At 39.7% G+C, this 24,358-nt stretch overlaps 1 protein-coding gene across 1 annotated transcript in view; it reads right to left on the reverse strand.

The window, feature by feature from the left end:
• ARHGAP42 (Rho GTPase activating protein 42) overlaps positions 1-24,358 on the reverse strand; it is a 313,699-nt gene that overhangs the window by 230,033 nt on the left and 59,308 nt on the right. The window lies entirely within an intron of this gene.

A 24,358-nucleotide genomic window follows, 5' to 3' on the forward strand; every position in this document is an offset into this window, starting at 1 on the left:
GTAGAAAATGTGTTTTTATCAATAAACTAACGATTTTGGTCAAGAAGGTAAAAGATGACCTGAAAGGCTGTTTACAAATAACTTCGAGACTCAAGTTAAACACACCTTCCAATCCTGACTTCAGTCTGAACAAGGCCCAGAGTCTGACTAAACCTAGAAAAAGAATTCTTTATTTATGGGCAGAAAAAGAAAAGCCCAGAATAATAAGAAGTAAATCCCCGGGAGTCAACAGCCCAGGATGCAACCTAACCAAGTGATTAAGAATGCAGACTCTGGAGCCAGGCTGCCTGGGTGGAAATCCAAGCCCCACCACTTACTTGCTATGTGACCTTGGACAAATTATTTAACTCCTCTGGGCCTCTGTTTCCTCACACAGTCAAGCACTGCATAACAACATACACCACAGTAGTTCCACTAGACTATACTGTAGCTGTCCTACATAGGTGCATCTCTTTTTAAATCTTTTATACCATATTTTTACTGTACCTCTTCTATGTGTGGATATGTTTAGATATACATACTTACCATTATGTTACAACTGCCTACAGTATTCAGTACAGTAACATGCTGTAAAGGTTTGTAGCCTAGGTGGGATAGCCTACTTCACCGTATGGAAAGGTAAGTAGTAGGCTATACCATCTGGTCTTGTGTAAGTATACTCTATGATGTTTGTACAATGACAAAACAGCCTATGGATGTTTTTCTCAAAATGTGCTCTTGTTGTTAAGCAATACATAATTATATATAAAACGGGAAGACGGCATAACCATCTTATAGAATTGTTTTGAGGATTATATGAGTTAATATTTGCAAAGCGTTCAGAACCATGCCTGGCACTTAATAAACCCTACTTAAGTCTAATGAATAAAAATAAATCCACTTCACAGTGCAGCATCAGGAAAATCTTAAAGATCCCATCTCTCAGAGCTACTCTGATCATTTATGTCAACCCAGTCACAGATGTCTACACCAATAAGAAAATAGACTTTTCTGGAATTCACTCTATACTTCACTTAACAGTGTCTCTTGCGTGAGATCAAGTCTAATACTTGAGTCCTTACATTTAATCAAGCAATAGGAACTGATAAATTCTCCCACCTTGGCCAAATTTGAGTCAGGCTCCTTCAAGCCCTCTTCTTGACTAGGCGTCCACCTTGTCCCTGACCCTTGCTGGGCCTGCAGAGTCTAGTTTTAGCAAGGATTCTACTAAGTCAGTCTAGAAAGAATCCCCTACCCTCAATATTTGTTCAAATTCCTCATCCCCCACCTTTCTTCAGCAAGAATCCTACTCCCATCAATGTCTCTTCTTAGTCATTTTCCATCCACCCAATGCCCCACATCCTGCTCCTTGGCCATAAATTCCCACTTGTTCTTGTTGTATTTAGAGTTGACCCAGATCTCTCTCGTCTACTGACATAGTCTTTACACCTGTTGTGATAGTCCTGAATAAAGTCTTCCTTATCATTTTTACAAATGTCAAAATAATTTTTATTTAACAGAATAATTGTGGTCCTATGCCTAGACATAACCCCAGAACTTACTGTGGCAGCCCCTACAGTCATGAAACCCCAAGTCCAAGTACCTATCAATGTGGGCACTCAAGAGTGAAAAGGTCTCCAAACACAAAGGTCACATTTTGTACCATTGTCAGCCAAGGAGCTACCAACACACTCACCAAGGACAATTCCGTAGACCACCGACTTCAAATTTCAGACAGGCTTTTCTTTTTAAACACACATTAGACAGTTTCATTTTTAATTCTGGGTACTCTCCCTGAGACTTAGGAAAACCATTCCATTTAACAACCCTTTATTTTTATGTGTAGTATACAAATATGTAGTATACAAATATAAAAGTACACAAATATACAAATAAATATGTAGTATACAAATAAAGGCCTTATGTTCTGCTGGATTTGAAGCCCCAAATGTAATTCCTACAGCAGAGTTGAGACTGGGGATACATGGGCAGATCAAGATGCTTGGGAACCCTGCAATGGATATGCTTTCTTCTCTCCCCTCGCCACCACCAAGAGTTCCTCTGAACTTCCCTCAAACGCAGATGAGCCTATTTGGAAGCTCTGTCCTAGGAAACTCATGACACAATCTCCATTTCTTCCCAGACTGTTCTTGACTTCCCATGGCCTTGCACCTTGACCGAAAAAGGTAATCTGTTTTGTCCCTTCACAGAGATCACTGTGAATGCACGACAGTAACTCCCATCTCCAAACAAGAATACAGTGGCCCACTCATAGGCTACTCTGCCAAGTTACTGAGTATGAGCACTGAAGGCAGATTAACTGGGTTAGAATCCTGCTTCTACCAATAATTAAGTGTCATGACTGTGGGTAAGTTTCATAGCCTCTCTGTACCTCAGTATCCCATCTGTTAAGTAGAACCACTCCTCAGGGTTATGGTGAGGAGAAAATGAGTTAATATAGATAAAGAACTTAGAACAGCATCAAACACATAGAAAGCACTCAGAACATGTTGACTATGTCCATGTTCAATATCTAAGAAAGGAAAAATAAAAATTTCAGTTATGAAGATGGCAACTCTTGGACCTTAGATAACCTTGGAAAGTGCTCAAGACAATCTGCTCATAGCAGTTTCAGATTTTCTCGCTACAATGCAAAGCCATCAAGCCATGACAGTATTATTGTTCAGCATTTCTGTGTAAGAGATGGGCGTCTATTTCAACTCCTGATGGAATCAAGAATGCATGAACGATCCTTTCGCAGTCCTTCCCGAAGCATAATGAGAGACAGGATTATACAAGAAAATATGGCTCTCAACTAGTTCAAAGGATAATTCTATGAATGAAGGGGAAGTCTCAAATATGACACATTTTCAACTTCAACTGTGTTCGGGTTCTTGATCTTCTTCCTATTTATTCTCATTTTCCTAATGCCGAAGTAATGATGAGGTCAAAAAAACCATCAAGGTAAAGAACTTACGTTATGTTCTGGCAGTAATAATGATCAATCTCTAAAATGAGGAATCCAGCTCATGCTTTTAATCTTGGCTCCATCTCCTACTGAGTGTGCAATTCTGAATTAGAAAGCCCAACATCTTCCCATTAATTTAAAATCACACGAGACACAATATTTTCCTAATTGTCTAACTAAAGTTTCTAAACCATGACCAGGCACAAAAAACAGAAGAGCTGTTTCTAAAACCTTTTAAATAAAGTTCATTTAAAATAGAGAAAGACCTCTATTTTAAAACCTAATAATTTTTTAAATTTGTTGTTGAATTTTAAAGTATCATATTAAAGAGTCAAATTTTCCTCTTAAGTATAAGACAAAAGATCCCATGCCATCAAAGAATCTAGTTTAGACAGGGGTGTCTCTCCCTATTATTACCCAACATTCATTTATTGGTGAGCAAGCTGTGTCCAGTAAAGATGCTTCACGTGCCCCCACCCCCACCCCCCCACACACACACCACATCCTTCCCATTTTCCTGACTGAAAGTTAAGCATCAAGCGTCTGCACATGCATTCACGTTATCACCTGAAAGAAGTTATACTGGGCTTTAATTAGTCAACAATGTTTTCATATCAAAGAGTTAACCACCAGCTTCCATGATTAGATGATGTTAATGAAACATTAAAACTTCATTTCATTAGAGGAATACAAAACACCTATGATTAAATAAATATTTAGTTACAACTTTTCTTGCACACAGACTTAAGAACCGAGGTCTCCTTGTTATTTTGGAGGTGTTAATGGAATTGCTTTTACAGTGTTAGTTACGGAAGTGGGCTATATATATTTATGTCAGAACAAGTACAACCAGTGGTATAAGGTAGTTCTTCCTAAAATCCAGCTTCTCTGGGATTGGATCTAAGGAAGACTCACAGGAGCAATTTGTCTAGATATATGTGCTGTAGAATTCTCGACTTTTCACAACCATGCAGAAGGCAGATATTATAAAGCAATGAGAATACAAAGGTTAAAATAGAATGTATCCTTCCCTCCTAAAGGGCGCAGTCCCATAGCGGGGTGAGGCATGTAATTAATCATAACAGAGGGTGATCGATAAATTGTTTGACAGAGATTAATAACAACAGTACCTAGTACCTGATACTTTTGTAAGCATTTAATATAAATTAACCCATTAGTCCTCACAATAGCCACAAGAACTAGATGCCATCACTCCCATTTTACAGATTAAGAAACTGAGGCACAGATAAGTGACTTCCCCAAGGTCACACAAGCTAGGAAACAGCAGAACCAAAATTTCAACCCAGGGCGCCAGCTCCAGAATACCCACTTCACCACATTGCCACACAGTTTTGCACATAGACCTTAAATAAAGGTAGCAAATAAAAAGGCACAATCAGTTTGGATTGAGTGTGCAGGGGTAGAGTTGTTAGAAGACTCACTAAGAACAGGGACTTGAAAGATGCAACAATGTACCAGGAAGACTAAAACAATATGTCTCGAATCTTCCAAAGGGTAGCTTCCACCTACATACTCAACCATATCTCTAAAGACTCACACCAAGCTAAGGTACTGGTTATTGTCTGAAACAAGCCTGCCATTCTTTTGTATGTATGTTTTTATTGTCACTTCACCTACTTAGAACATACTTTTCTCCCATTCTTCGTTGTCAAAAAAGGCCTTTTTTCAAGATTTCTCTCAAGTCCTCCTCAAGTCCTCATTTTTTCCAAAAAGCTCTTTCTGACGCCTTTCAATGTAACACTATCTCTGCCTTTAACTCTCCATTATGTTGGGACTCTCTGGTGATGCTTTCACCTTGATCTCAGTGATTTTTAAACCTAACCTACCCACCTTATTTTAAGTAGTATATTAATGGTAGGAAACTTTACCATCTATGAATATTACCCAAGCATCCAAGACCCTACCTTGTAAACAACAGCTCTTTCGTTGAAACCATCAATTTCTGCAAATTGGATAAATACTCCAAGCCCCTGGATGTCTTTTACCCTCCCTTCTTTCCTTTCACACTCTTACAAGCCCCTAATGTGGCTTTTACAGTCACTTGTAAAACATGAGTTATTCACTTTCAGAAATAATGATGATCACCACAATGTTTTAGTACTTACAAGCAGCTTTAATGTATGCTTTCAATAACAACAGCAATAGTGTTGGCAAGATGTCTTACTTTTTCAAAGTTCTTACATACTTAAATCTTACACAAAGCTATGAGGGCCAGTGCTCTGAAAAGTTAAGTAATAACTTGCCTGGAGTCTAAGAGCTGGACTCCAACCTGAATAGCTTTTCTGCTTCCCAAACTGAATGCTCTTTCATGGCATATCATAGTTAATCGCCAAAGAATGATGGGCATTAAAACTGGGAGGGGTTAGGCACCGTGGTTCATGCCTGTAATCTCCATGCTTTGGGAGGCTGAGGCAGGAGGACCACTGTAGGCCAGGAGTTGAAATTGAACCTGTGCAACATAGCAAAACCTTAACTCTACAAAAAAATGATTAAAAATCAGCTGGGTGCAGTGGCTTGTGCCAGTGGTCTTAGCTACTTAGGAGGCTAAGGTGGGAGGATCACTGAGTAAAGGAGTTCAAGGTTGCAGTGAGCTGTGATAATACCATTATACTGCAGCCTGGATAACACAGTGAGACTTGTCTCAAAAAAAAAAAAAAAAAGAAGAAAAAAGAAAAGAAAAGAAAAAAGAGGAAGAAGAGGAGGAGGAGGAGGAAGAGGAAGAGGAACTGGGAAGGCTGTGAGCCTTATAATATTTAATGAATCCTTTACCTGCTATATAAATTTTAAAACAGCAAGACTCCATATGTTGGACTCTATGAGAGACAGCTAGCTATGCTGAGCATGGAATAATCCAGCAGCAAATGAACATAAAATGGTCATTATAAAACACCATATTAAAAGACAAAGGAGCTGGGCACGGTGGCTCACGCCTGTAATCCCAGCACTTTGGGAGGCGGAGGCAGGTGGATCACTTGAAATCAGAAGTTCGAGACCAGCCTGGCAAACATGGGGAAACCCCATCTCTACTAAAAACACAAAAATTAGCTGGGCACAGTAGTACACACACCTGTAATCCCAGCTACTTGGGAGGCTGAGGCAGGAGAATTAACTTGAACCCGGGGGGCGGAGGTTGCTGCGAGTCAAGATCATGCCACTGCACTCCAGCCTAGGTGACATAGCAAGACTCTGTCTCAAATAAATAAATAAATAAAATTTTAAAAAGACAAAGGAAATGTATGCTCATTCCTCTATTTTCTAATGCCACACTGAATAAAATCTTAGGTTTTAGGCTTCTTGAAGGTAGGTATATATTCTTCATCTCTTTCTGCCCTTAGTGCCTAATAGAAAGCAGCTACCTGAAAAAGAGTGAAAGAAAGAAATGTAAACTAACTGGCAAAACATTCTTAACATTAAGAATTCACTATAAACAGCCGGGCACAGTGGCTCACGCTGTAATCCCAGCACTTTGGGAGGCCAAGGTGTGTGCATCACCTGAGGTCGGGAGTTCAAGACCAGCCTGACCAACATGGTGAAACTCCATCTCTACTAAAAATACAAAAAAATTAGCTGGGCGCGGTAGCGCATGCCTGTAATCCCAGCTACTCGTGAGGCTGAAGCATGAGAATTGCTTGAACCTGGGAGGCGGAGGTTGCAGTGAGCCGAGATGGTGCCATTGCACTCTCGCCTGGGCAACAAGAACAAAACTCTGTCTTAAAAAGAAAAAAAAATCACTATAAACTACTGAAAAGCCTGTGGTACTAAAAATGCACACGAATATAACAGAAAGCCTTAATAAAAAGCACAGTACATTACACAGCAGAGTAATGTACTGAGTAAAGCACATAACAGAATATGTCAAGGAAACACCAAGTAAGCCTTGCTTTTTTAATAACTGCAGTTATGTTTTTAGTGTGCTCTCAGGAACTATAAGGGTCAGATTGTTAAATTGAGAAAAGTCGGAAGAGAAGAATACTGGGTGTGGCAAAGTATAAGAAAAACACAATGGAAATTTGCCAGTAAAAAACATTCCTATCACTTACTTGAACAAAGTTTTAAAACACAATCTTTGCTATTTTCTGTCTTATATACGTGCCTAGAAAATAGTGGTTATCTGATGTTAAAAATCAGTCTTCATCAAGAGGGCCCAGAGCAAAGTTTGGTATGTAGCAATCACTCAATAAACGAGAGTTGAGCTGAAGGAAATTTGAGTAACTAACAGAAATGGAAATCAAGGAATTCTCTTTCCTTGAAGGCCTTGAGAAACACTGCCATGAAGCAAGGGGCACGTCTACAGGAGGTCACTGGAGACAGAATTACCAGAGAACCATGGAGCCCTGATGCTGTTCTTCATTCCCCTGAAAATGCAGAAAAAGCACAGGCTACGCCCTAGGTCACTACATTAATGTGCTGTATTCCAGGCTAAAACAACATGGTTGTTTGGGCACCTTCAAGTTGGTAAATCGAATTAGCCTAGCTTTAGGCAGTCTCATTCATTTTTACAGCAGAAGTATATTCAGAGTCTGCATCCCGTTTTGCAGTGGATACATCCACTCTCCTGGCAGGCATATTAAGTTAAGCATCTGTTTTCGATGTCGTATGTGATGAAGGTGCTCAGATCTGGAAAGAAGTCCTTTGATTAGAAACAATCATTCTTTTATGTCACAGACTACGCATGCACAAGGGTCAAAGAGACATGGATGCCAATCCAGGGATCACCACTTACTGCAATGTGTTTCAGAGCAAGTACTTAGCCCCTCTGAATCGTAGGCTCCTCAAGTGCAAAAGGAAGATGTTAATCCTTTGCAAGACTGTCATGAATATTACATAAAACTGGCTCAGCACAGTGTCTGGTATAGAACAGAAACTTGAAATACTGATTCTCAACAAATGTTAACTATTAAACCATTATTTATTATGATGGCAAATGCAGAATATGAAATATTTTCATTGTAAGCATAACATATTTAATCTGGGTATTAAATTACTATCTTCAAGAGAGCTTCAGTGAAAATAAATAGTGGCGCTGGCCTCTAATGAAGACCAAACAGTTTGTAATCCCATAAATGATATGTGTCTGGCAAGCAGTTCCAGAAGATTTTAGCCTAAAAATAACAAATAGGAACCAACACTTGGCCAGATTTTATCCAGGTTCTATAAACCTACAAATTCCATAAAAATTAAAAATGAGAAACCACAAAGACTTCACTTTGCTACAACCCAAGTTAAAAATAGAAAGTTCAAAGGATAAAATGAACCACCCATCTTCCTACCCTGGGGAAAAAAACTTGAAATGGGTGGGTAAAGAACAGTGGCACAATGTCATTCTCCAGAGTCTCTTTCTGCCTCAATAACAGTTCCTCTGCCCCCTCTCTTGAGATTTCTCTTCCTCAGACTCTTGACTTCAGACAACTTTGTCTTTAACCACCATGTTTTACCTCAATACTGTGTCTCTTTATAAAGTACTATCTATGTTATCTCTTCGCAAACCACTCCTAAGTGGTCATTTAAGTTTAGATGCTGGCACCCCAAGCAACATTTTCTGAAATATCTCCCTTATCCTTTTTTTTTTTTTTCCTTTAACTACAAATACTAAGTTACCCAATATAGAGGAGTTTTGTTTTCCTAAGCTTCCCTGTAACTCAGGGGTGGCCTGGCCTGCTTTGCCTGGACTTCCTGGTCTGCCTACCCACCCCCGACTACTGCCCCAGTACAAGCACTCACTTCCCACTGTTGGCTGAGCATTTACAACTTACTCTCTTATCAACAGATTCAGTAAGGGAAAGCCTCAGTATGTTAGCCTCAGTTGCAGCCCATTTTTCTTTTTATTACCTAACATATCCATCCACCCAAGATAATGACTTTGGAAGGACATTTGGTGTTACCTTACCTTTCATGTCATATGTCACCCTATTGCCAGGTCTTTCAACTTCCTTTCTCCACCCTGCCCTTCTTGGTGTCATGTACATTTGTAGCTAAATCATGAGTAGTTTAATTTCTTTTTTTTTTTTTTTTTTGAGACAGAGTCTTGCTGTGTCACCTGGGCTGGAGTGCAGTGGTGCAATCTCGGCTCACTGCAACCTCTGCCTCCTGGGTTCACACGATTCTCTTGTGAGTACCTGGGATTACAGGTGCCTGCCACCACACCTGGCTAATCTTTTTGTATTTTTAGTAGAGATGGGGTTTCATCATGTTGGCTACACTAGTCTCGAACTCCTGACCTCAAGTGATCCTCCCACCTTGGCCTCCCAAAGTGCTAGGATTACAGGGGTAAGCCACTGCACCTAGCCTTTAATTTCATTTTAAAGGACATACTAAGCTGTTACCTACTAGGCTAGTGAAGGATGTCATCTTTCCTCTATGTTTTTTGACTCATCCTTTCTCTCAAACGATTCTTTGCAAACTCAAAATCCCAGCCAAACAAACCAATCTAAACTTAACTCTCTCAAGATCCACAAAGTCATTCTCCGCATCAGAAACAGCCCTTTGTCTCTGCTGTGACCTTCAAATAGAGAGGTATGCACAGCTGCAGGACTGCAAATCTGCATCATACCATCCAGGGGCTACAATAACATTAAGATACCAAGATCTGGTCTGCAACAGCCTCCTGGCTATACTTAAGGATGGTGCATGTGGTTAATTTCAGTCCTATTAAAGTACCTTTAAAACTTGCCACTTTCTAGATTAAGTAATCCTAAAGTTACCCTAGGTAATCCAATCAGCGCAATGTATCTGCTGATTTACAGACACCAAATGCTGGGGGCCTTATGGTATGCAGTCAGAGGTTCAGAAAGCTATGGACACTCTTAATTGCATCTTCCTGGGGCTACAACTTTTATTTGAAAATTGGGGAGAAGGAAGCCAAGTAATTTTACACACTTTTGCATTTTTAAAATGCATATATTGCAGGTAAAGCCTATTTCATATGAATTAGCTTGTACCTGATATTTCCTCTGAGGCAGTCAGTTTGGGCTATGTCCCCAGACTACCGAGAGGGTATTTTTCCCTCCTCTCATATTAGATGTACTTCAGGAGAAATCTTTGAGAAATATTGCATTATTGTACTCTACCTCCTCTTTTGTATGTCTGCTGAAATACTCGAGACAATGTTCCCTTTTTATTATTATACTTCTTTGTGTCCAAATCTTATAACTCTCCCTGAACAGCAAGGTGTGGAGGACAGAGAACCCCTCCAGCCTTTACTTCACCCAACATAGGACTTTGAAAATAGGAAGCTGTCAATAAACAGAACTGAATGTGGGAATTCAAGGTATTTAGGAGAGGTAAATTAAGGCCTTCTTAAGATTGGCAGAGAGCAATTAGAGATAAGAAGCCAGGTGCCTAGACACAGGCTTACCCCTAGCTATAAAAGGTGCTATGAAGAAGAGAGGAAAACCAGAGCCCCAGCAAACACAGACTTAAGATATGGACATCAAATCAAGCAGATGAGATGTGAGGAACCAGAGAGAATGGCCAGAGGTTCTTTCATTTAAGATCTGTTGGCAAGCTGCAGGGTGGTGGGGGTGAGTGGGGGACACCTGGCTGCTGACAAAAGCAGCCCAGACATTTTACCTGCTAACCTACAATCTCAACATTGCCTTGTAAAACATCCACTATAAAAATGATTCTGGTGGTCTATCCAAGCTTGATGGAGTAAGCATTCAGTGAAAAAGACAAACAAACAAACAAACAAAAACACTAAAATTTTTCACAAATGTAAATCATTAAAGAAAAGGCTGGCATGGTCCTCTATGTCTTTGCAAAGCCTTCTAATACAAATAGATCTAATTAAAAAATATATTAAGAGTGAGGATATTGGTGTCAGACTCACTACTAGTTAAATTCTGTTTTGCTAGGTGGCCAAGTTAGGTTACTTAAGCACTGCAAGTTTCAATTTACCTATCTATAAAATGAGAATAATATTAATATACTTATTTCATAGGATCATTGTGATGAGCAAACAAAATCATGCATTTAGAGTTCATCATAGCATATAGTAAGAGCTTGATAAACTATCATAATTATAATTACTATTAATTTTTAAAGAGGTGACCAATGACTGGAAAGACATGTTAATTATTTCCTCTCAGTTACTAAACCTACATATCAGCCTATTTCTCTGGACCTAAACTGATAACTCATCATTTTATGATGCAGCCACAGTGCCTGCCAATCAAAGAAAAAAACTATAGTGACAACAAAAATCATTACAGTCAAATTTTCCCTATTCCAAAAGGTAAATTGATCATTTACTTAAGTGCATTTTCATTTCAGCTGTTTAGCGTCATGCATCATTAATAAAAGTTATACAATACATATATTGCCTCCAAAGACTGGGTTTATTACTACAACTTCAAAAAAGTATCATCTCAGTAGTTAATAGATATCTGCATTCCAGCACACCTTAACAAAAACTTTCCCAGACCCAATAATAAAATCTGTTTACCCAAGCAAAGAAACAAGTTAACACATTCACACAAACCTCCAAAAACTGTCCCAAGTACAATTTAAATGGAGCAACAAGCTTAGAATGTGATTATAGCTTAAGTGGCTACGTTTAAGTTGCTACATCTATTGTTACAGCATATTTAGGTTTTCACTATTACATTTTTATTGATTTTTCTTTGATCAAATGGAAGTGTATAATATCAGATAATGTCATGGCTATATATGATCAGTACGGTTACGGCAAAAACAATCTTTTCACATAGCAATATGACTAATGCTCTCTTAAAGACTGGAAATATTTTATACTGAATGGTAACTGAAAGAATACATAAACCACTCTCTTGGACAAGATGTGGATGAATGCTGGCACCATGCCTCATCCTTCCAAAAAGAAACAAGAAAGCACACTGTCAAACAGGGTTGAGCCTGAGCTGCCAGGGAAGTAAAGGCACAAAGATCATTATTCTCCATTTACACAGTGTTTTTCTGTGAGTCGATTTCAAGAAACTCATTATCCTACATGTTTACAGGCTTCATTTTTCTGCTATCCTACCCCATTTTGACACACTAAAGCAATTTTTGAAACTATTTTGGAAAAACGGCATTTTTAAATTGCAGATTTCATTATGTACCCTTAGAGCCACGCCATTTTTAAGGTATCACAATAGAGATGATGATTTTTGGTGAACTATACTCTTTTATGACTTTTTCTGTTCTAATTTAACTTCCAAGTGTTCCACTTTTAAGAGACTGACTTACTACAGCCATCTCACCACCTTAAATGCACATGATGGGATTTTTCAAATCATATTAATATTTATAGTCCTTATCTCATTGGAACCCTACTGAGGAAATAAGCTGTGTAGGTAATTATTTCCATTTTACAGATGAAGAAACTAAGGCTTAAGGTTAAGTGACTTACCCAAACAACAGAATCAGGACAGGAATCTCAATCTGCCATGTCCAAATCAACCGTCTTTCTATACCACCTTAAATAACTATGGACGTTCCTTATGGACGTTCCTTTTAAGCCTACAATTCTACCATACTGGGTTTAGCTCAGTAGCAAAGAAAAATCTCATTTTCACAATATCATTTATAATGTTCATGTCTTATTTACCATTTTCTCACTTTAAAAACTGTCATTCTTATTGATCTTCCTATATTCTCACCATGTAACTATTTTAACGGCCAATGTATTATATATTCACATGGAATGATTATCATAAAAATCCATAAATGTCTTTGAAGATATGCATCTTATATTTAAAGTACTATTTTTATTTTATGGGGTGATTCATGATACTGATCAGAAAGCATAAAAATAAATCTCCCGGGAGGTGGAGCTTGCAGTGAGCCGAGATCGCACCACTGCACTCCAGCCTGGGCAACTGAGCGAGACTCCATCTCAAAAAATAAATAAATAAATAAATAAATAAATAAATCTCAATCTTTTATTCTAAAAACTAAGCACAAAGTAAAACTCATTCACCTAAAATGCTGTGCTTTTTGAGCCACTAACATGTATGCACTTCAATGATCTGGACATAGACAGCAACTGCCTGCTGTGATTCTGAACAGTGAAGATTTTTATCTAGCATCCAGAACTGAGGAATTCCAACTGTGTCAATTTGTGCAACTATGTCTGGCTGTAGAGCGTTCCAAACTTTGGAAGACACGCTATCTCTAATTATCATCTTACTGCAAATAATAAAGACTTTCATACAAATGACACACATAATTTATACCAGGCTTTAATTAATCAGCATGTAATCAGCCTATGATTAAGTCACCATTCAATTTAAAAAGTTAACAAATATATATGCCATTTTCACTTCTCTAAGCATTTTTGGCTTACTCCAAAACTTCATATCATCAGTTCTACAAACACTACAAATTTTAGGTGCTGTCATTTTTATTTACCACAGTTCATACATTTTAAGATGACAAATTGTATCAAAAATATATTTTTTTTTTGAGACAGGGTCTTGCTCTGTTGCCCAGGCTAGAGTGCAGTGGTATGATCATTGCTCACTGCAGCTTCAACTGCCTGGGCTCAAGCTGTCCACCGGCCTCAGCCTACTGAGTAGCTAGGAGTACAGACATGTGACACTATGCCCAGCTAATTATTTTTTTTAATTTTTTGTAGAGGCAAGGTCTCACTGTGTTGACCAAGCTAGTCTGGAGCTCCTGGCCTCAAGCCGTCCTCCTGTCTTAGCCTCCTAAACTGCTGAGATTACAGGCATGACCTACCACGCCTGGCCAAAGATGATACATTGTAAGACCTCTATCCAATTTTAGAAATGTTAAAATATTAAAACTGTGAAACTTAGATTCAGTGAGTCATAGTGTATCTTTATATTTTATATTTCCAACAGTCATATTAAATAATGATATTATATAGAGCATGACATTGTCAATTAAGGAAAAGCATTACCCCTAACCTCAAAAAGTTAATAACCTAACAAGACAAACAGCATATACTGCACTGCCTCAACTTCCTTTTCCCAACTTTGACCACCACAAAACCTTAACACCATGAAAAACCTACATTATAAATAGATTTCTGTTGTCCCTGTTATGACAGTGGGAAATAAGAAATAAGTTCTTTCCTAGTTTTTCATTCATGCATATCTGGGGCCTGAAGCCTTCAAACCTACCACCAGTCCCTTGGGTTTGCTTTTGGCAGAGGCTCTAAGCCTAAAACAAGACGAGGAGCCTCAAAGAAGACAATGAGCTGACAATGGCTACCAGCAGCTGCTTATTTATATAAGTCATCCAAGAACCCTAGAAATGCTCCAACAGTGGAATTGTGTGCAATATTTTGGCAAGGGCTCTCCAGATAATGAACAAGATAGTGCTAATTTCTCTGTCTTTTCGGGATGAAATCTCATGAGAAGAGATGTACAACTGAGAAATGAAATTGTGTATACTCTTACTGTGCTTTCCATATGCTCATAACTTTTTAAACATGGAAAATTCTCTATAATCTAAGACTCACATTCACATTCAGATGCTGTGCAGTGTAGGGACCCAGCCCATTGTGATTCAAACTCAATGATATTTATGATAAATGAAGTAAAGTTTGTGCACTAGTTGCTACCAGGTCTGTGGTGGGGATGAGGCAGGAGCAAGCATTGTCCTCAGCCTCCACGTATGTGCATGCACGCGATGTGTGCACATTCTCTTACACCCTACCATTTATCACTATTTAACCCGCAGCATATTTGACTCACTAATCTGCCACCAGCACCCCCGTCCGTTAGAACCTAAATTCTATGAAAGCATAAATGTCAGTCTATTTTGTTCACTGTTCGACAAACAGATTCGGGCCTAGTATACAAAAGGCACTTAGCTAGTTTTCCATAAATAGATGAATGAGACCAAAAGTATCCAGAGTAAAATCCTCCAATAGTGGTCTTCTTAAGATATGTATATCCTATAGTGGAATAAAACTGGAAAAACACAGCCCTTTTTTTTTTATTACTTTCATGTGAAAACCAATACAAATTAAAATGAAGTAAAAAATACACTTTAATGAAATTTTGGCTCATCATTAACAGAATAAAGCTACGTAGTTATTACTCTTATTGGGGAAGAGGGGTAGGTGTTTAGAATGGGGTATGTGTTCCCTCTGTTCAACCTTGAGAAGTGATTTTATAGGAATGTGTAGAAAGCATTATACCGGAACTAAAGCATCACAAACAGAAACAGCATTCTTTTTAAAAATACATCTAGCCGGGCGCGGTGGTTCACGCCTGTAATCCCAGTACTTTAGGAGGCCGAGGTGGGCGGATCACGAGGTCAGGAGATCGAGACCATCCTGGCTAACACGGTGAAACCCCGTCTCTACTAAAAATACAAAAAAATTAGCCGTGCGTGGTGGCAGGCGCCTGTAGTCCCAGCTACTTGGGAGGCTGAGGCAGGAGAATGGCATAAACCCGGGAGGTGGAGCTTGCAGTGAGCCGAGATTGCGCCACTGTACTCCAGCCTGGGCGACAGAGCAAGACTCCGTCCCAAAAAAAAAAAAATACATCTATACAGAAATTAATGTTTTCTACTTACACATTTCAATATTAAACAATTTTCCTTAAAGCTAACCTGAATCATGTAATCAAAGACTAAAATTAAGTTTTCCCAGAAGTTTATTTTCTACAAGTATGGAATAGAATTCAGCAAGGAAAAAGAAGATAATTAGCAGTGGTCTGAACCCAAGGTTCCTTAAAGTACCAGTTAGTTTCCGAGAATCATAAAGTAAGCACCTGACATGCAAGATCTTCATTTCCCTACTAAACATTTCAAGCATGTCTCATTTCTAGGTCACAGGTCAGGGCCTTGATTCCAAATTGAGAAACATTTCTTTAATGTTTCTCCACAATCTAGTAGTGTTCATGTTTACAATGGTAAAAATCTGTATTCATATATACAGATAAAACCACTATAGTTAAGTGGAATCTTACCAATTTGGTGACGAAGATTTTTTTTAACATCTCCCATACTAACCAGTCTAAATTTAATTTAAACCCATTTTATCATGTGGTTATAAGTAGCACTATTGGGAATTAAAGTTAAAGATTCACAATTTAAATATTCATCTGGCGCAATGTGGCCAAAATGGCAGATTAGAGGCAGCCTCTGCCACTTGGAAAGACAAAATAGTGAGTTGAAATTCACACTGTTCACTTTTTTCCATGGAGCAATGCAGGAATTTAACAGGAAAATGGGAAGAAACCAAAGACTCTTTGAAAGAAACTGCAGGCTGCAGCCTGCACTGAGAGCCAGGAGGAAAAGCTGTAAGTCTCCAGAGTGTGAGAGAGGAAGAGACCGCCTCCAGGGTACACATTCCCACTGGGAAACCTGGCAATGCAGCCTGCAGAGGAAGGCCTTAATCCCACCCAGTGTAGGAACTGATATAGTAAGCGGTGTGGCATGTAAAAGTAGGAACAGCATGTAAAAGTAGGAGGGGCCTTCCAGTCTCCAGCACAGACGGAGGGAAACCATTCCTGATTCTACCTGACAGGAACTGACTCGGACAGTGGCAGCAGGTTGAAAGAAGCTCTCAAATGAAATTCATAATATAATCTCAAGTGAGGATAAACTCCCTTGGCCAGAACCAGGGGGTGAGTGGGAAGCACTTTCCTTGGAATTGCTCTAAACAGGCACAGGAGCTGGGCACCCCAGCTTTGTAGGCAGATGAGGAGTGGCATGGCCTAAAAGCCAGTTCCTGTCTCCAAGGAAAAGAATTATGGCCCGGGGCAGTACTGAGCATAGACTGCCTGGAATTTAGCTAGCTGCTGCTAGTGAACACTGCAGGTGAGAGACCGGCCTCATCAAGTGCATGGAAGCTGGGCGAGGCTTCCTGCTGCCGGTTACTCCCCACTCCCTGAGCGAACTCTTCTGTGCAGCAGAAGCTACACTCTTCCTGGAGTATCACCGCAGTGGCCAGAGAACCAGTCCCCTCACCCCCACAGGGGCCTCTGCTTGCCCTGTACACAGAGAACCAGAGCAAGGGCCTGCCTGACCCAGCCCCCACCTGGCTTTGCCCCTTAACCTGCCCTGGTAACTTAACGCAAAGGACAGAACTTGTGGGAGCCCTATGGCCCCAACCATCATCTGGAAACCAGAGTACATCCCCTGGGTAACATAAAGCAAGCACAAATCCCACCACCATTATGGCAGCTGGCACTGTCTCATGAGCATCACCTTCTGGCTGGAAGTCAACCAACACAGACCATTACAGCATCCACAGGTATCATCACACTGCGCCCAGGAAGGAGAAAACCTGTGCATGAGCTATCACTATAGCCTGCACCACCCTGGCTAACCAGAAGGTTCTAAGTCTGTCCACAGGACCCGTTCATTACTATTACAACCAGAATTTGAGAAAGCCAAGAAACTAAGACTATTTATAACCAAGAAATCTCAGAGCGTATGTCATTCCCCTGCCGCCCCCATTAGAATGGGTGCTGGTACCCACTGCTGAGAGGGTTGAGGACAAGTCACATTCCCCAGACATTCCCCAGAACCAGTCTGAATTACGGCAGCCTCACTGGGTGTCTAGACTAAGAGGAACATGAGTAGTCACAGTAGTCTGGCTCTCAGGGACTCCTACCCCCAGGGAAGAGGGAGTGCCCCAAATTAAGGGAACACCCAGTAGGGCAAAAAAAATCCAGATGGCAGGCCTTGAGTCCCAGATCTTGCCACTGGTGAGAAGTTTCTTTCAGCAGTGGCACAGTTGCAGTGCTGGGCTCAGCTGGGATAGTCTGCAACTCTACCGCAACAGACAGGCAGCCCTGGTGCTCATGAAGGGTCTTGGAAAAGGGAACTTCTTTTACCCCTCATCCACTACTGTAGAATAACTGGGACTTCTCCTACTGGAGCTTGGTGTGGGTGGGCCTATAGATAGCCCTTCTGGATCACTGCAGGGTGACTGCATCCCCACGGATGGAGCACCTTCCAGGTTCAGGCTTGCACGAGAGGCAGAGTCACACTTCCTCTCTGCTTCCAACATCAACATTTCTGCAGATGAACAAAAAGTACCTGTCGGGCTGGGCGCAGTTCTTACGCCTGTAATGCTAGCACTTTGGGAGGCCAGGGCGGGTGGATCACCTGAGGTCAGGAGTTCGAGACCAGCCTGGCCAACCTAGTGAAATCCCATCTCTACTAAAAATACCAAAATTAGCTGGGCATGGTGGCAGGCACCTGTAATCCCAGCTACTCGGGAGGCTGAGGCAGGAGAATCACTTGAACCTGGGAGGCGGAGGTTGCGGTGAGCCAAGATCTCACCATTGCACTTCAGCCTGGGTGACAGAAGGAGACTCCATCCAAAAAAAAAAAAAGTGCCTGTCTGAGATGATTTAACATTAACCACTGAAAATTCCCTTACTCAGCAGGTTTCCTACCAGGGGATCTAAATCTTCATTACCATACAAAGGTCCAACCAGACCCAGGAGGAACTCCCTTCAGAACAGTCAGATAGATGGTTCCTCCCAGGTGATTGAGGGAAAAAGACACAATGGGTATTCAGAAAGTGATAAGGAAACTCCTGTAGAAGCTCTGTTAGGAAAATTGCCTAACAATTGGCCTGCTCAAACGTGCTAGCTCTTTGCACTCAGCTAAGCCTTAAAGTACTTACAGAATCAGGAAGGAGCCATCTGTACCAATTCTAAGTTAATATGGACTGAACGAGGTCTTATTAATAGCGAAGAATCATTGAAATCCCAAACTTACATGATTTTCAACAAAAGTAAAGTTTGCTGAAAGTTAACAGTGTAACATGTATTATCCTAACTTCTAATCTTGTGGCCTTAGTCTAGTCCACAGACATGATGGAAGGAAAAGAATGGTTATCATCTTTGAGAAAAAAAAAAGGGGGAGGGGAAGGAATTTATGTAAAAAGGAATGTTACATGGTAAATTCTTGTCCTAAAATAAATTAACTGGTTGTTTAAACAAAGGGATGTTTGCAACAAGTCAGAAAGCTGAAGGATGTTGAAGAATTGTCTGTGAAAGTCATGAAAAAAAAAAGTTATAAAAGGGAATTTATGCAAGAAATGTTGTATAATTTAAAAGTAATTAGGCCTCCTGAATGTGAAACTATTGAAGAAACAGTTTATGTGCAAGGTGTGTAAGGAAAGTAAAATGTACTTTTGGTAAATGGATTATAAGGAGGAATAAGAATGTGGATTTTTACCTACATTAAAAGGTTTAAAAAAATTGCTTTAAAGGTTTAAGCAAGTTTTGAAATGTTAATTATAAAGGAAACTCTATGTGTAAACGCATTGGGTAAAGTTAAAGGGGTATCATCCAGTTTTTCTGTGAACTGGACATTAAAATGAAAGCACAACAGGTTTTTCTTAAAGCACTAACCTGCTCTTTAACAAAAATTATAAAAGGTTAAAAAGAGTCTATAAAAATCTTACTTTACGGTCAGACATTAAAAATTGGATAAATATGTCTACAAGTTTTTATTAAAATTAACACACTAATATAAAAGTGAAATTTAGCTTATCTGGTATAAAAATCATACAGGAAGCATTGTTAAATATGAAATGGTGTTTGACTTTCTTTGGTCTAAAAACTAATAAAAATAGGTGCTAAAGAAAATTTCTCAACAAGAAGGCACCAAGGACTATAAAGTCCACTGTTGATGGCCCCACATTTAAAACAAAAGATCAATTGCTTAGAAATTATATACTTGGTTTATCTTCTACCTTCTGTTCCCTTAAAACAAGAGGTCTTTTAGCACAGGCACTGCCTTTGGAGGTTCCAGTGCATCAGCACTGGCCTGGGGATCACAGTCTCATCAAAGGGTGGAAAGAAGGGAAACTCAAGCCAGCCTGGGAAGCACCCTACCTTGTGCTGCTAAACCACCGAGACTGCTGTTCCTACGGCAGAAAGGGATGGACACATCACACCCAAGTCAAGCAAGCACCATTATCCTCAGAATCATGGTCCATTTTTTCCTGGATCAAGCCCTACCAAATAAAAGTTAAGGAAAGCTTAGTCTATCTATCTTATCTATCTTTTCCTTTCCTTTCCTTACCCAGTTCTTATATCCAGTACTCTTCCTACCACTAGCATCTCTAACCCCACTTTAGAGTGCTTCTGTGTTTTAGGAGCAGAGGTCACTGGAAAGGATCCTAGAGGGTTCTTTAAGGTGTGCTTTGTTCTCTCTCCTCCAACTCCTATGGCTGCCCCTTTCCCAAACGTACAAAATCAAACTATGACTCGCCTCACGCCAAATGACAAAAGTAAGGTCTCATTGGTAGAAATAGGAGACCTAAGGCAAACCACAGCCATTGAAACAGGGTATAAAGATGTAAATGCCTGGTTAAAATGGATTAAATATTCTGTCCACATGTTAAAGGCAATTGTTATGCTTGCGTGCATGGCAGGCCAGAGGCCCAGATTGTCCCCTTTCCACTAGGGTGGTCCTCCAGTCGACAAGGCATGGGCTGCATGGTAGCTCTTTTCCAGGATTCTACAACCTGGAGTAATAAGTTGTGCCAAGCTCTCTCTCTCTGCTATATCCCAAAGTTCGACACCCTGCAGGTCAGCCCCCGAGGGCCATCCAGCTTTCATCTCCCAACACTAAGTTCACTTCGTGTCTCCCACGACAGGGAGGACACTTAGCGCGTTCCTTGGAGACCTGAAGGGATGCAGTGAGCTTAAGAATTTTCAAGAGTTTATCAATCAATCAGCCTTTATTCATCCCTGAGTGGATGTGTAGTGGTATTATGGTGGACCTTTACTGGACACTCTGCCAAGTAACTGAAGTGGCACTTATGCTTTAGTCTAATTGGCTATCCCTTTCACCCTGGCATTTCATCAACCAGAGAAAGGAAAAGTAAGACTTCATAAAGCAAAAGAAGCCCCTTTCGACTCTCACATCTATTTAGACACAATTAAGAGTCCCATGGGCAATACCAGATCAATTTAAAGCCTGAAATCAAATACCTGAAGGATTTGAGTCAATATTTTGGTGGGTGAAAATAACAAAATGTAAATTGGATAAACTATATCTATTATAATCAACAGTAATCTATTAACTACACTAGAGATGCTGTTAAAAGAATAGCTGAGCAATTAGGGGCTACTAGCCAGATGGCTTGGGAAAAACAGGAGAGCTTTAGATATGATATTAGCAGAAAAAGGAGGAGTTCATGTCATAATTAAAACTAAATGTTGTACCTTCATCCCAAACAACATTGGCCCTGATGGAAGTATAACAAAGGCATTGCAAGGTGTGACTACTCTGTCCTATGAGTTACCCAACAACTCAGCTAAATGACCCCTTTACAGGATGGTTAGAAAAGTGGTTTGGTAAATGGAAAAGAATAACAGCCTCAGTTCTTTCTTCCCTCACAGCTATAATGGGTGTACTTATTCTTGTTGGGTGCTGTGTCACACCATACATCTGCCGGTTGGTGCAGAGACTCATAAAAACGGCACTTACTAAAACCTCCTTTAACTATCCTCCACCTTATCCAGAGAAGCTTCTTATTTTGGGAAGTCAAGCAGAATAACTAAGCCAAGACATGTTAAAGAAGTTTGAAGAGAAAGAGCTGTAAGGAAATGCAAGAGGAGGGATTGTTAGATATGAGTTCTAACTTTCTCTTCAAAGAATCAATATGTCAGTATGTTCAATTCTTTGCCTTCTACTTTTAAACTTAACTTCCTCGTAAAGCAACCTTTTCCAATTACCTGCTCCACCCTGACTCATTCTGCACTGATTTATTCCGAGTTCCTGCTCTGCCATAACCATTTATTCCACCAAACTCCTCATCACTCTCTTTAAATTAGCCAATCATAATTAGTTTAGCCTGTATGGTCTAACCTTAGCCAATAAGGGAACGACACAGCAGCAGGGGCCACATGCATCAGGAATAAGAACTCCCCCGTCCCTTGTCCAGATGTGCGCTCACCATTGCTCCATCTGTAAGGGTGCACACCAAGTACACTGCCTTGCTGAGAATTAAAAAGAAAATTTTATATTAAAGTGCTATTTCTGTTGCAGCACTGAAACTTTATTTGTAACAATGGTGAACTTGCTCTCACACAGAGCACACTGCTACTACAACCAGTATCTGAGAAAGCCATCATATAAAGACTCTATAACCAAGAAACTCACACAGAGTCTTCACTGCTGAAAGCACCAAAAGCAAGAGCCAAATTAGGCTACAATAAACTATAAACATTAAAGTAACATCCTTAAGGAGCAAAAAAGAAACTAAACACACACAGACACACACACACACACACAGAGTAAAATATAAAATAAATTCAAGAATAATTAGGAGAAATACTCCACCCAAATGAGAAGGAACCAGAAAAATAACTGGTAATATGATAAAACAGGGTTCTATAATAACACCAAAGATCATACTAGATTTCCAGCAATGGATCTAAAACAAGACAAAATCTTTAAAATACCAGATAAAGAATTCAAAAGGTTGGTTACTAAGCTACTCAAGGAGATACCAGAGAAAGGTAAGAACTAACATGAAGAAATCAGAAATTCAGGATATAAATAAAAAATTTTCACTGGGCGCGGTGGTTCACGCCTATAATTCCAGACCTTTGGGAGGCCGAGGCAGGTGGATCACGAGGTCAGGAGTTCGAGACCAGACTGGCCAACATGGTGAAACCCCGTCTCTACTAAAAATACAAAAATTACCCGGGTGTGGTGGTGGGCACCTATAGTCTCAGCTACTCAGGAGACTGAGGCAGGAGAATCGCTTGAATGTGGGAAGCAGAGGTTGCAGTGAGCTGAGATCATGCCACTGCACTCCAACCTGGGCAACAGTGCGAGACTCCAACTCAGTAAATAATTTTCTCAAGAGGTAGGTATTTCAGACATTTTAAAGAAAAACCAATCGGAACTTCTGGAAATGAAAGGCACATTTAGGAAATTACAAAATGCAATGAGAAGTTTTAACAACAGACTAGAACAAGCAGATGAAAGAATTTCATCTTCTCTTGAAAGAGCTCGAAGACAACACTTTCAAATTAACCCAATCAAACAAAAATTAAAAAGAATCAAAAGAAATGAACAAAGCATTCAAGAAATATGAGATCACGAAGAAAGGCCAAACCTAAGAAAATCTGGTGTTCCTGAGGGAGAAGAGAAAGCAAAATGTTTGGAAAACTTATTTGAGGGAATAATTGAGGAAAACTTCCCTAGCCTTGTCTGAGATCTCGCCAATCAAATCCAAGAAACTCGTAGAACTCATGGGTGATTCATCACAAAAAGGACTTCACCAAAGCATATAGTCATTGGGCTATATATAAAGTCAATATGAAGGAAAGCATTCTGAGAGTGGTGAGATAAAAGCATCCAGTAACCTATAAAGGAAAATCTATCAGACTAAAAGTAGGCTTCTCACTAGAAATCTTAAAAAGCAGAAGATTGGGGTCCTATCTTTAGCCTCCTTAAACAGAATAACTGTCAGCAAGAATTTTGTATCCACAAAAACTAATTTTCATAAATGAAGGAGAAATAAAGTAATTTTCAGACAAACAAATGTGGGGAGAATTTGTCACTACCAGACCAGTCCTACAAGAAATGCTAAAAGGAGTTCTAAATCCTGAAACAAAAGGTCAATATGCACCAGAATAGAACCTCTTGAAAGCAAAAAACTCACAGGGCCTATAAAACAATAACACAATGAAGAAAACAAAGTAAGTAACACTTAACACGATAATTGGAAAGCACCTCAAGTCCCAATATTTACATTGAATATAAATGGTCTAAATGTTCCACTTAAAAGATACAGATTAGCAGAATGAATATAAATCACGAACCAAAAATATCTGCTGTCTTCAAGAGACTCACCTAACATGTAAGGATTCATATAAATTCAAGGTAAAGGGATGGAAAAAGACATTCCACACAAATGGAAACAGAAAGTGAGCAAGAGTAGCTATTCTTATATCAAATAAAATAGACTTTAAAGCAACAACAGTAGAAAAAGACAAGGTAGTCATAATGATAAAAGGATCAATACAACACAGAGATATTACAATCCAATTTATATGCACCTAACACTGGACCTCCCAGATTCATAAAATATTTACTTCTAGTCCCAGTTCTGCTGGCATTAATGTACTATGTGATCTTATACGACAACTTACCAGATGATGACTTCCTGGACCTAAGGAGATCAGAACACACATTAAATCTATGAAACTTTGGAATGCCTGGTAGATAGCAAGAGTTCAGTAATTTAACTGAGAACGCTTTATAATTAATAGGATCTGTTACTTCAAATTATAAAACACTTTAATTCCACAGGAACCTCAAAGCACTTCAAATGTATGACCACCACTACCCAGAGGTCACATACCTGAACCTTGAAAAGTAGAAACCTCAGAACTTCACACTTACTACTCCTGCACTGTGTTCCTCAAGGAAAATCAATTGCAGTCACTGAATGAGACAGAT

Source organism: Papio anubis, chromosome 12 (genome assembly GCF_008728515.1).
Source record: "Papio anubis isolate 15944 chromosome 12, Panubis1.0, whole genome shotgun sequence".
NCBI classification, from domain to species: domain Eukaryota; kingdom Metazoa; phylum Chordata; class Mammalia; order Primates; family Cercopithecidae; genus Papio; species Papio anubis.